The sequence below is a fragment of the Nycticebus coucang genome, chromosome 1 (genome assembly GCF_027406575.1).
Source record: "Nycticebus coucang isolate mNycCou1 chromosome 1, mNycCou1.pri, whole genome shotgun sequence".
Lineage (NCBI taxonomy): Eukaryota > Metazoa > Chordata > Mammalia > Primates > Lorisidae > Nycticebus > Nycticebus coucang.
Genome location: NC_069780.1, coordinates 59,377,339 through 59,390,770, shown reverse-complemented (window position 1 = coordinate 59,390,770; position 13,432 = coordinate 59,377,339). Strand labels below are relative to the sequence as shown.

General features: G+C 33.3%; 1 non-coding gene across 1 annotated transcript; it reads left to right on the top strand.

The window, feature by feature from the left end:
* Positions 1 to 11,541: 11,541 nt before the first annotated feature.
* Positions 11,542 to 11,667, top strand: LOC128593436 (U4atac minor spliceosomal RNA). Its single transcript, XR_008382354.1, has one exon. It is a non-coding gene; the product is annotated as a U4atac minor spliceosomal RNA (small nuclear RNA).
* The last annotated feature ends 1,765 nt before the right edge of the window (positions 11,668 to 13,432 follow it).

Here is a 13,432-nt window from a genome sequence, read left to right as displayed (position 1 = left end):
TTATATTAGAATTATGAATGGCCCCATCTTTGCTTGGTAGAGTGGAATACAATACATGAGGTTAACCTTTATTAACACAAACTTATTAAAGACAAGTGTTACATGGAGACTGCCTTTAGAGATGTGTGGGATGATAATATAACTATTTTTCTATTGTTTAACCTGGGAAATCCTAAAATGTATAATTTATATTCTTTACTAATTAGTAATTACTAATAAATGATACTTATCAAAGTATCTCCAGTTCCATAGCTAGTCACTAAGTAATTCTAAATAAATTTCTCCATGTTCAAGCCTTTAAAAAAATTGTGCTATCCAGCATAATCATAGAAAAATCCAGGTAGCCCCAAATATGTCACACTCTCATTAGAAAATCACTTGGTTAACTGCATTTCAGATTCTGGTTAAAAATAATTTGTATGGGTTTCTACCACGGCCTGTAAAAAAGTAACAGCTACTGTATTTAAACTCACAATTTCATAGCAGAAAATTGTGGAAACTAGTTTTCTGACCATCAAAATTGAACAAAAGGTAATACAAAGGGTTATCTCTGAGAAAAGACAATTAAATGACATAACCTCTAAGAGCTCCCAAATTTACTGCCTGGAGAAAGTTTTTAGGCCTCAGCACAAAGAGGATATCCAAAGAGAGCTGAGTAATCTCAGAGTTTGAATAAACTGAGTTTAAAATTCAGAGATGTCAAGGTAGACAGAATTTGTAGACTATAATATCAGAGTGAAGGAACAGTACACAGAAAGCTCCAGAAATCTGTATGGTGTTCCTTTCAATGCTTTTACTAAGTGTGTATCCATTCATTCTTGTAAGGAAACTACTAACACAAAACAGGACTAGAAAACAGTTAGCTGGAGGAAAGATCTTAATATACATTGAACATGTAGTATTATCTTCAGAATGGTATTGCCTCAGTAGTGGTCCCAAATTAACCTTAGATTACAGGATGTTCTGGAATCTTCTAGCAAAGATTAAAAGAAAGCTTCAAAGGGTTAAAGCTGATTCTAAATAACTGACCTGAGCAAAGACCCCAAATGTAAGTTTGCAAAAGAATCAACCTTCTCAAAGCAAAAACAAAACAAACAAACAAACAAACAAAGTACACTTAAATGTAAATATTATAGGTGCAAAGAAGGAGAATTCTGTTGTAACAAAATATCATGTACTGAGCAGTTTATAAATAGCAGATATTTGTATTTTACAGTTTAGGAGGGTAATGAATCCAAGGTGGTCAGATCACCAACAAATTTAATGTCCAAAGAGGGTGTGTTTGCTTGTTCATAGATGAAAACTTCTAGCTATGCCCTTTCAGGGTCCTCAAACTATAGCCCATGGGCCACATGAAAGCAGTGTGATTGTATTTGTTCCTGTTTTTTTTTTTTTTATTATTTCAAAATAAGATATATGCAGTGTGCATAGGAATTTGTTCATAGTGTTTTTTTGTTTGTTTGTTTGTTTTTAACTATATAGTTCGGCCCTCCAACGGTCTGAGGGACAGTAAACTGGCCCCCTGTTTAAAAAGTTTGAGGACCCCTGCATCATGAAAGGGAAAGGCATCTCTTTAGAATCCTTTTGATAAGGGAATTAATCCAATTTGTAAAATAATAACCTAATGAACCCCATGACCTAATAATCTTCCAAAGGCCACCCCTCTTAATATTATCAAGTGAATGGGTTATGATTTAAACATCTGAATTTTGGAGAGACACAAACATTTAGACTGTAACAATAACTATATAGTTATAACCAGAAGGAAAATAAGGAGCTCCAGTGGCATAATCAGTTAGCGTGCAGTACTTATATGATAGAAGGAAAATAAATTAATGGAAGGAGACATATAATTAACACATGTTATAGAATTACCAAAAATATTACAACAGTTATCATCAATAAAATCTATGTGTTTCAGAAAAGAAATGAGAGCATGAAGATTATGCATTGAGAAATGAAATATTTGCAAACTATTCATCTAATAACCCATGGATAGCTAGAATATGGAAAAAAAAACCAACTCGACAAGAAAAGAAAAAAATGAGTAATCCCATTAAAAAGTTGGCAAAAGATATGAATAATCATTTCTCAAAAGAAGAAATACAAATGACTAAAAAGTATATAAAAAATGCTCACCATTTTTGGTCTAGAGAGATGCAAATCTAAACCACAAATGAGATATCATATTATCACAGTCGAAATGGTTATTATTAAACAGACAAAAAATTACAGATTTTGTGAAGGTTGAGAAATCTAAACTAGTACAGTCACTATGGAAAACAATGTGGAGATTAAAAAAAAAAACACAAAATAAAACTACCATTCCTTTCAGCAATCCCTTTATATCCACACAAATGAATATAAGTCAATATATCAAAGAGACACCCTAAATAAATTTGCATATTTATTGCAGAACTATTCACAATAACAAAGATATAGAATCAAACAAAGTGTCCATCAGTGAATGAATGGATAAAGAAAATGTGGTGTATGTGTATATACACAATAGAGTACTTTTCAGCCATAAAAAGTATGTAATCATATCATTTGCAGCAACATGAATGAAACTGAAGGTCATTATCTTAAGTGAAATAAACCTGGTCCAAAAAGACAAATATTGCATGATCTCACTTGTATGTCAGAGCTAGAAAATTGAAATATAGGGAGGTAGAGACTGTCTACCAAGACTTCAGTACTCATTAAAATACTTTCCAAAAATACAGGTGAAATAAAGAGTATTTGGAATACATGAAAGCTGACAAAATGTATCAACAGCATATCAACACTACAAAAAATCTCAACATTAAGTCCTTCAAGCAGAAGCAGTATGACACCAGATGGATATTTGGATCTACACAAAGTATTAAAAAAGTGCTTAGAATGATAGTATGTAGATAAGCCAGGCGTGCTGGCTCATGCCTGTAATCCCAGTGCTCAGAGAAACCAAGACAAGCTGATCGCTTGAGCTCAGGAGTTAAAGACCAGCCTGTGAAAGAGTGAGACCCTGTCTCTACTAAAAAAAAAAATAAAATAAGTAAACAATAATAATAATAAGCAGATGAAATATTTTTAAATAATTTAATATAATTTTAATTTCTGAGAAGATAGCCAATTAAGCAAATGTAATAACAATTGTCTGTTGAGTTTTATAGCATATCTGAAAATAATAGCTTAACAGTCAGAAAAATGTATATAAATATAAATGTTAGAAGGTTTTTACATTACACATGAAATGGTATGAAGTTCATAGCATAACCTCTGAAGAATCTACCCTCTAAGAAAGAGCTATTGATAATAAATTAATAAAAAGGTGATATTGTTATAATTTTGGCTTCCATCAATATTTCTTTCATAAGCTAGGATATAGTATATACTAATATACTAAAGATATTATAACTCTATAATAAGAGTGAAACACTATTTTAAATGTTTTCAATAACGCAATTAGAATATTCACAACTAAGAAAGCATAAGAAATATTTTAAGAATTCCTAAATAATGAGAATTTAGTTTAAATTACAATTAATGCTATGATAATACCAGATTAATCTTTTTTTTTTTTTTCCTAAAGTAGAGTTTGAGCTATATTGCTGCCTTCCTCAAGAACCTGCAATGGTTCATCATTTCTACCATTAATAAAAGGACCATTTAAAAATTCCACTTTCATTATAAAACCTTTTCTGAATCCTTACAGATGGGATTAATTACATTTTCTTTTAAATCTTGTATGATTTTAACATCTGCCCACTCCAAGCCTCATATTGAAATATAATTGCCATTTTAACATTATTAAGAGGTAAGACCTTTAAGAAGTGATTACCTTAAGAAGGCTCCACCTGCTCAGGTGAGATCGGTGTTGTTTTAAAAGGACAATTTTAGGCCTCCTGTGCCCTTTCTTGCCCTCTTGCCTTCTGCCATGTGATTGTTTGGCAGGAAGGCCTGGCAACATACATTGATATTGGACTTTCTGGATTCTAGAACTATGAGTCAACCCAGTCTCAGGTATTCTGTTATAGCAGCACAAAAAGGGATAAGACAATTCTTTTTTACTTTATCTGTTGTAATTTGATATTTTCTCTTAGCGTTTATTTTTTTTTTTAAATAGCAAATAAAATTTCACACTGTGACATGGCTGAATCTAACTAATATATGTGTTATCTCACAATTTTCTGTTTGCAATAAGGCCACAAAATATGTTCTCTTAGCAATTTTAAAGTATACAATCCCTAGTTAATAGTCACTATGTTCTGCAAGAGAGCTCTTGAACTTCCTCTTTGTGTCTAAATGAAAATTTGTATTCTTTGCCCATCATCTTTCCAGTTTATTCCTACCCCCTATCCCCACACTTTGGTAAGCAAAAATCTACTCTTTGCTTCTATGAATTTGACTTGTTTATATTGCACATACACATGTGAGTGAGAAAATGCAATCTCTGTCTTTTTGTGCCTCTCCTACAGAGCTGAGGCCAGCATGAGCAAGGAAGCAGACAGAAAGCACCGTAAGCTCTGAAACCTGGATGTAGGATTATGCTGTGTTCAGGAAGTATAGCAAAGGCCAACGTGCCCTGAGACCAAGAACATAAGGAGGGAGGTTGGTAAGAAAGAAGGTCTAATATTACCTAGGAATCATATTACAAGATTTGCTGGACAGAGAGAGGGCTTTGAATCTTACTCTAAAAGTGCCATTGAAAACTAAAAACCATTGAAAGATGACGTGATTCTACTTTTATTTAAAAGATGAGGTTAAGCAGAAAGCCAGAAAACGAGTGGGTTAACATTGAGATAGCCTGGCAGATGTTGATGGCTTTGATTTGGTCTTAGCAGTGAAGGTAGAACATATATATATATATATATATATACACATATACATTTTTAAGTTCTATTTTTAAAGTATATGTATTTTAAGATCTTTTTAAAAGTAGAAAGTGCATTAGCTGATGAATGAGCATATGGTTTGAGAGAAAAAAGAGGATTTAAAATATTTTTTCAGTATGCGCATATAAAAATGCTGTATTTAAAAAATTTTATTTTTTTATATGTATGAAGAATTATGGAGTTAGAAAGGGTATGTGGAATAAAATAATTCACATATTTACACTATTGCAATTCACCTAAATTTGATTTGTACATTGGTAAAATGGATTCTATTTGAGTAGAAATAACTTCACCTCAAAGAAAACAATAGCATAAGATCTCCCTATAGAAAATAAATCAGTGGCATAGCAGATTTTAGAGTCACCACCATCCAATTTCATGAGACATCAACAGGCATTTTTAGTTTGTGAAGCTTTTACAGACTCTTGCATGAAAACAAATATGAAATATGAGACAAAGCTGGAATAATTTTACCAGGAATTTCCATCAGATTAAAATGTAAATATTTTCCTTATGTCAACTTTTTTCTCTGAATGCTCATGCAGGTTTATTCATTATTATGAGGTGACAAAAATTTGTGAAAATTTACAGTTGATCTGGTCAAATCTAATTGCCTCATGTTGCTAATTCAACTGGCCCCATGCAAAGCTAGTCTTAGTACTGCCAACTTCAATCATGATAAGAGGAAAAAGAATATATTAAAGTTGCAGAAAGGATGAGATATTTTAACAGTAAGATGCTAGCTCAGCTTTTTTACTTATTAATACATTGCATAATAAAATTTCTATCATGATTATTAAAAGTGATATTTATTTTTTCTGGAAAACCTCTTTCAAAAGTTGACATGATAAAAATAAGTAAGAGAGATGCTGATTAATTCATGACTAAGAGAGGTCCTTTTTCAGTTGAAGGAGCTCTGAAACAGAGATTCAAATAAAAATCCTACCAGAAGTCTAACCAAGCAGGTACTCTTACAAACCATTGATTTGATTTATTATATCATGAAAACAAAAAGGTATTCCTTCTTAAACTTATTTACATAACACAGATCAGAATATTATATTCTTCATACATTTATGATTTTTGTAGAACCAGCTAATTTTATGTATGACTCTTATATGAAATATGTTAGAAGTAGCATCATGGTGACTGTTTTAGGTCACATATTTAAAATGTCTTTCTATTATCATATCTAAGTTATTTCTCAATGTATCTGTGTCTGATTAGGTGAAAGTCATATCACAATATTTAGCCATAAAACTAAGGCTAATTTAACTAGTGTCTTTCAGACTAGCATCATCAATCTTTTTAATAGGAGAATATTGGGCCAGATGCAGTGGCTAACACCTATAATCATGGCACTTTGGAAGACTGAGGTTTGGAAGATTGTATGAGCCCAGAAGTTTGAGATTGCAATGAGCTGTATAATGACACTGTAGCCTTGGACACAGAGTGGGACCTTATCTCAAAAAGAAATAATACTACTACTAAAACAAATTTAAAAAATTAAAAATAAATAAAAGGGTAAATATGACTCTTTGATAATGTATCATGCAAAATACAAGATCTCAAGCCCTGTATTATCTACTTGATCAAGAAATGACATATTACCTGGCACTGCAACAGTGAATAATTTGTCTTTAATAAGTGTTGAAGGGATGGTCATCTATAATCCAGGCAAATGGAAAGCAGAAAAAAGCAGGCGTTCACAGACTCAATAGGCTTTAAACCGACCAAAATAAGGAATGATATGGATGGACACTTCATATTTGTTAAAGGTAATACTCAATATGATGAGATTTCAATTATTAATGTTTATGCACCCAACCAGAACGCACCTCAATTTATAAGAGAAACTCTAACAGACATGAGCCACTTCATTTCCTCTACTTCCATAATAGTTGGAGATTTTAACACTCCTTTAGCAGTACTGGATAGATCCTCCAAAAAAGCTAAGCAAAGAAATTTTAGATTTAAACTTAACCACTCAACATCAGGACATAGCAGACATCTAAAGAACATTTCATCCCAACAAAACTGAATACACATTCTTCTCATCAGCCCACGGAACATACTCCAAAATCAACCACATCCTAGGCCACAAATCTAACCTCAGCAAATTTTAAAAAATAGAAATTATTCCTTGCATCTTCTCAGACCATCATGGAATAAAAGTTGAATTCAATAACAACAGGAACCTGTATACCCACACAAAAACATGGAAGCTAAACAACCTTATGCTGAAGGATAGATGGGTTATAGACGAGATTAAGAAGGAAATCACCAAATTTTTGGAACAAAACAACAATCAAGACATGAATTACAAAAACCTCTGGGATACTGCAAAGGCAGTCCTAAGAGGGAAATTTATAGCACTGCAAGCCTTCCTCAAAAAAACGGAAAGAGAGGAAGTTAATAACTTAATTGGACATCTCAAGCAACTGGAGAAGGAAGAACACTCCAATCCAAAACCCAGCAGAAGAAAAGAAATAACCAAAATCAGAGCAGAATTAAAAGAAATTGAAAACAAAATAATTATACAACAGAACAATAAATCCAAAAGTTGGTTTTTTGAAAAGATCAATAAAATAGATAAACCTTTGGTCAACCTAACAAGGAGAAAAAGAGAAAAATCTCTAATTTCATCAATCAGAAATGGTAACGATGAAATAACAATAGACTCCTCAGAAATTAAAAAAAATCCTTAACAAATTCTACAAGAAACTCTACTCTCAGAAATATGAAAATCTGAAAGAAATCAACCAATACCTGGAAGTATACCACCTACCAAGACTTAGCCAGAATGAAGTGGAAATGTTGAACAGGCCTATGTCAAGTTCAGAAATAGCATCAACTATACAAAGTCTCCCTAAAAAGAAAAGCCCAGGACCAGATGTCTTTACGTCAGAATTCTACCAAACCTTTCAAGAACTAGTACCTATATTACTAAACCTCTTCCAAAATACAGAAAAAGAAGGAATATTACCCAACACATTCTGTGAAGCAAACATCACCTCGATCCCCAAACTAGGGAAAGACCCAACAAGAAAATAAAATTATAGACCAATATCACTAATGAATATTGATGCTAAAATACTCAATAAGATCCTAACAAACAGAATCCAACAGCACATCAAAAAAATTATACACACAACCAAGTGGGATTAATCCTGGGCTCTCAAGGCTGGTTCAATATATGTAAACCTATAAATGTAATTCAGCACATAAACAAACAAAAAATAAGGATCATATGTTTCTTTCAATTGATGCAGAAAAAGCTTTTGATAATATCCAGCATCCCTTCATGATCAGAGCACTTAAGAAAATTGATATAGAAGGGACATTTCTTTTTCTTTTCTTTTTTTTTTTTTTATTGTTGGGGATTCATTGAGGGTACAATAATCCAGTTACACTGATTGCAATTGTTAGGTAAAGTCCCTCTTCCAATCATGTCTTGCCCCCATAAAGTGTGACACACACTAAGGCCCCACCCTCCTCCCTCCATCCCTCTTTCTGCTTCCCCCCCCCATAAACTTAATTGTCATTAATTGTCCTCATATCAAGATTGAGTACATAGGATTCATGCTTCTCCATTTTTGTGATGCTTTACTAAGAATAATGTCTTCCACTTCCATCCAGGTTAATACGAAGGATGTAAAGTCTCCATTTTTTTTAATAGCTGAATAGTATTCCATGGTATACATATACCACAGCTTGTTAATCCATTCCTGGGTTGGTGGGCATTTAGGCTGTTTCCACATTTTTGCAATGGTAAATTGAGCTGCAATAAACAGTCTAGTACAAGTGTCCTTATGATAAAAGGATTTTTTTCCTTCTGGGTAGATGCCCAGTAATGGGATTGCAGGATCAAATGGGAGGTCTAGCTTGAGTGCTTTGAGGTTTCTCCATACTTCCTTCCAGAAAGGTTGTACTAGTTTGCAGTCCCACCAGCAGTGTAAAAGTGTTCCAGAAGGGACATTTCTTAAACTAATGGAGGTCATCTACAGCAAACCCACAGCCAATATCATATTGAATGGAGTTAAATTGAAATCGTTTCCGCTTAGATCAGGAACCAGGCAAGGTTGCCCATTGTCTCCATTGCTCTTTAACATTGTAATGGAAGTTTTAGCCATTGCAATTAGGGAAGAAAAGGTGATCAAGGGTATCCACATAGGTTCAGAAGAGATCAAACTTTCACTCTTTGCAGATGATATGATCATATATCTGGAAAACACTAGGGATTCTATTACAAAACTTTTAAAAGTGATCAAGAAATACAACAATGTCTCAGGCTACAAAATCAACACCCATAAATCTGTAGCCTTTATATATACCAACAATAACCAAGCCGAAAAACCAGTCAAGGACTCTATTCCTTTCACAGTAGTGCCAAAGAAGATAAAATATTTGGGAGTTTATCTAACAAAGGACATGAAAGATATCTATAAAGAGATCTATGAAACTCTAAGAAAAGAAATAGCTGAAGATGTTAACAAATGGAAAAACATACCATGCTCATGGCTGGGAAGAATCAACATTGTTAAAATGTCTATACTACCCAAAGCAATATATAATTTTAATGCAATTCCTATTAAAGCTCCATTGTCATATTTTAAAGATCTTGAAAAAATAATACTTTGTTTTATATGGAATCAGAAAAAAACTCAAATAGCCAAAACATTACTCAGCAATAAAAACAAAGCTGGAGGAATCATGCTACCAGACCTGAGACTATACTATAAATCGATAGTGATCAAAACAGCTTGGTATTGGCACAAAAACAGAGAAGTAGATGTCTGGAACAGAATAGAGAACCAAGAGATGAATCCAGCTACTTACCCTTATTTGATCTTTGACAAGCCAATTAAAAACATTCAATGGGGAAAAGATTCCCTATTTAACAAATGGTGCTGGGTGAATTGGCTGCCGACCTGTAAAAGACTGAAACTGGACCCACACCGTTCACCATTAACCAAGATAGACTCTCACTGGATAAAAGATTTAAACTTAAGACATAAAACTATAAAAATACTTGAATAAACTGAAGGGAAAACTCTTGAAGGAATCGGCCTGGGTGAATATTTTATGAGGAGGACTCTCCAGGCAATTGAAGCAGTATCAAAAATACATTACTGGGACTTAATCAAACTAAAAAGCTCCTGCACAGCCAAGAACATAATAAGTAAAGCAAGCAGACAGCCCTGAGAATGGGAGAAAATATTTGCAGGTTATACCTCTGATAAAGGTTTAATAACCAGAATCCACAGAGAACTCAAAAGTATTAGCAAGTGGGGGCGGTGCCTGTGGTTCAGTCGGTAAGGCGCCGGCCCCATATACCGAGGGTGGCAGCTTCAAACCCGGCCCCGGCCAAACTGCAACCAAAAAATAGCCGGGCATTGTGGCGGGCGCCTGTAGTCCCAGCTACTCGGGAGGCTGAGGCAAGAGAATCGCTTAAGCCCAGGAGTTGGAGGTTGCTGTGAGCTGTGTGAGGCCACGGCACTCTACCCCGAGGACCATAAAGTGAGACTCTGTCTCTACAAAAAAAAAAAAAAAATAGTATTAGCAAGAAAAGAACAAGTTATCCCATCTCAGGGTGGGCAAAGGATTTGAAGAGAAACTTCTCTAAAGAAGACAGATGCACGATCTACAAACACATGAAAAAAAGCTCATCATCCTTAATCATCAAAGAAATGCAAATCAAAACTACTTTGAGATATCACCTAACCTCAGTAAGAGTAGCCCGCATTACAAAATCCCCAAACCAGAGATGTTGGTGTGGATGTGGAGAAAAGGGCACACATCTACACTGCTGGTGGAAATGCACACTAATACGTTCCTTTTGGAAGGATGTTTGGAGAATACTTAGAGATCTAAAAATTGACCTGTCATTCAAGCCTGTAATTCCTTTACTAGTTATATACCCAGAAGACCAGAAATCACAATATAACAAAGACATCTGTACCAGAATGTTTAATGCAGCCCAATTCATAATTGCTACATCATGGAAGAAGCCCAAGTGCCCATCGAGCCACGAATGGACTAGCAATTTTGGTACAAGTATACCATGGAATATTGTGCAGCCTTAAAGAAAGATGGAGACTTTACCTCTTTCATGTTTACATGGATGGAGCTGGAACATATTCTTCTTAGCAAAGTATCTCAAGAATGGAAGAAAAAGTATCCAATGTACTCAGTCCTACTATGAAGCTAAATTATAGCTTTCACATGAAGGCTATAACCCAACTATAGCACAAGACTATGGGGAAAGGGCCAAGGAAAGGGAAGCGAGGGGGGAGGTTAGGGTGGAGAGAGGGTAATGGGTGGGGCCACACCTATGGTGCATCTTAGAATGGGTACAGGTGAAACTTACTAAATGCAGAATACAAATGTCTACATACAATAACTAAGAAAATGCCATGAAGGCTACGTTAAACAGTTTGATGAGAATATTTCAGATTGTATATGAAACCAGCACATTGTAACCCTTGATTGCACTAATGTACACACCTATGATTTAACAATAAAAAATAAAATAAATAAGTGTTGATGAAAAATTAACAATAAAATATTGTTGAAGAGACACTAATTTCAGAATTTTTGCTGAATGTGTTTCCCCCAATTTACAATACTAGAGATTAAATTTATTTCAAAAAAATTAATAATAACCATCCTTTTCTTGGGGTTGAGCTACTGTCCAATGAGCGCATAGTGAGGGCAGTACTAGTAACACATACGTAACAAGCTCGCATCAACTAGAGCTTTGCTTTATATTGGTACAATTTTTGAGAAAAAGAAAAATCTTTTTTTCCCAATTAAAAAAAGGAAAAAAAATAATTAATTAATTTTAGTACCTTTCAATCATTTGAAAACAATGACCAATCATTTGACCAACAATGGAATGATTATATTTATCTTAATGTGACTACTGTGTTGAACATGTATTTATGAAGGAAATTAAACATTTGGATTTGTGTATGCTATCAGCATAATATGAGGGAAATACCTTTATTCTCACACATGAAAAAATCATGAATTTAGAAAATACAGCATTCAAATGTCAAAAGAAAGCCAGTTTTTAGGGAAAACTGGTTCCCCACTAAGTTATCTGCCAAGAATTGTAGGTTCATTTTGAGGTCAAATTGAAGAGGTCGCTAACCTTCTAATGCATAGGAAAAGCCATTCTTTGTCTTGATAATTTACCTTTATTCTATCTGATGCGTCAAGTCAATTCTACTCTTTTATCTCTTTGATTATAAAACCACTGATGTTCCTGTGCTCATAAAAATACTATAATATTTCCCCTACTTCTATTAGTGATATCACAGGCTTTATTTTTCATTGTGATACAATGGAAAATCCATTGTTAAGAACAGTAACACATTTTTTTATAAAACTGAAATTGAAGTTTTTTAGAGGAAAGACATCTAAGAAATTTTATTTCTGTTTATCTAAAATATACTTTCAATTCAAACACTATTCTCCTTTATATCCTGTTTGGAGCTACCCTGTAATAAAACATCCAAATATCTACAAACTTTCAACAGAAAAATCTTGGAAAAATGTTAAAATGGAACGAATACAACCTTTTCTCTGTCGATTAATATTTTAAAAATTTGAAAGCTTTCATCAGTATCATTATATTTTTGTTTACATTCATAAATCCAAAATGTACACAGGAATGCAAACACTAAGATTTCATTTTCTCTTGCTTTTGATATTTATTCTTCAATTATTTCAACATCAATTATTTTTCTTTTAAATTAAGATAATGATAATGATGAATTAAGACATAATTTTTATATATTTTCTCCTTTTCCAAGTTTCATTGTTGAATGCTGCTGTTGAAAAAAAAGCCCTGAACTTTGATATTTATTTGATGTACTAAATTACTGCAAAGAAGTGAATACTTGGAAATGCCATCTTATTGCTTTATTTCTTTAGAGATTAAACAGGAGTTAACGTGGGTATTGAAGAACAGACCTTCATTTAACATCTGAGCATAAATTTAATAAAATAAAGTATTCTGAAATATTAACCTTTGCTGATAATAATTAGTTATGTATATTTATACACATGATAATAATTCTCAGGTTAACACTGCAATAATAACAAAACTAAAGTAAACATGTTCAGTTTTATATACTTTATTAATTTATATTACATTTTACTTAATTTTGTTCTTTTGTCGGCCTCAAAACATTACTTGAACATTTAACTTGCCAACTGATGTGTATATTTGCATAAATCTGTAGTTAACATTTATTCTATAGGCCCCTAGACAAAAATGTACATTAGCTTATAAGGTCAAAATACAAGATTTGTAAATGTTACAATAGTAAACCTGATAGTTCACAGGAATGATACATTAAAAATCAGACACTGTGTTCAATATAGGAAATGTCCCTCTCTCCATGAAAACAACAAAATAAGTCAGTGTCCAACTTACTTGCAATGGGAATGTATACCACAATTTTATTTGGCGTCTCAAGAAAATATGATTGCAAGCCTAGCTTTCCCTTAATATTCTAGTTTCACACTGATGCTGTCTGTTAGAG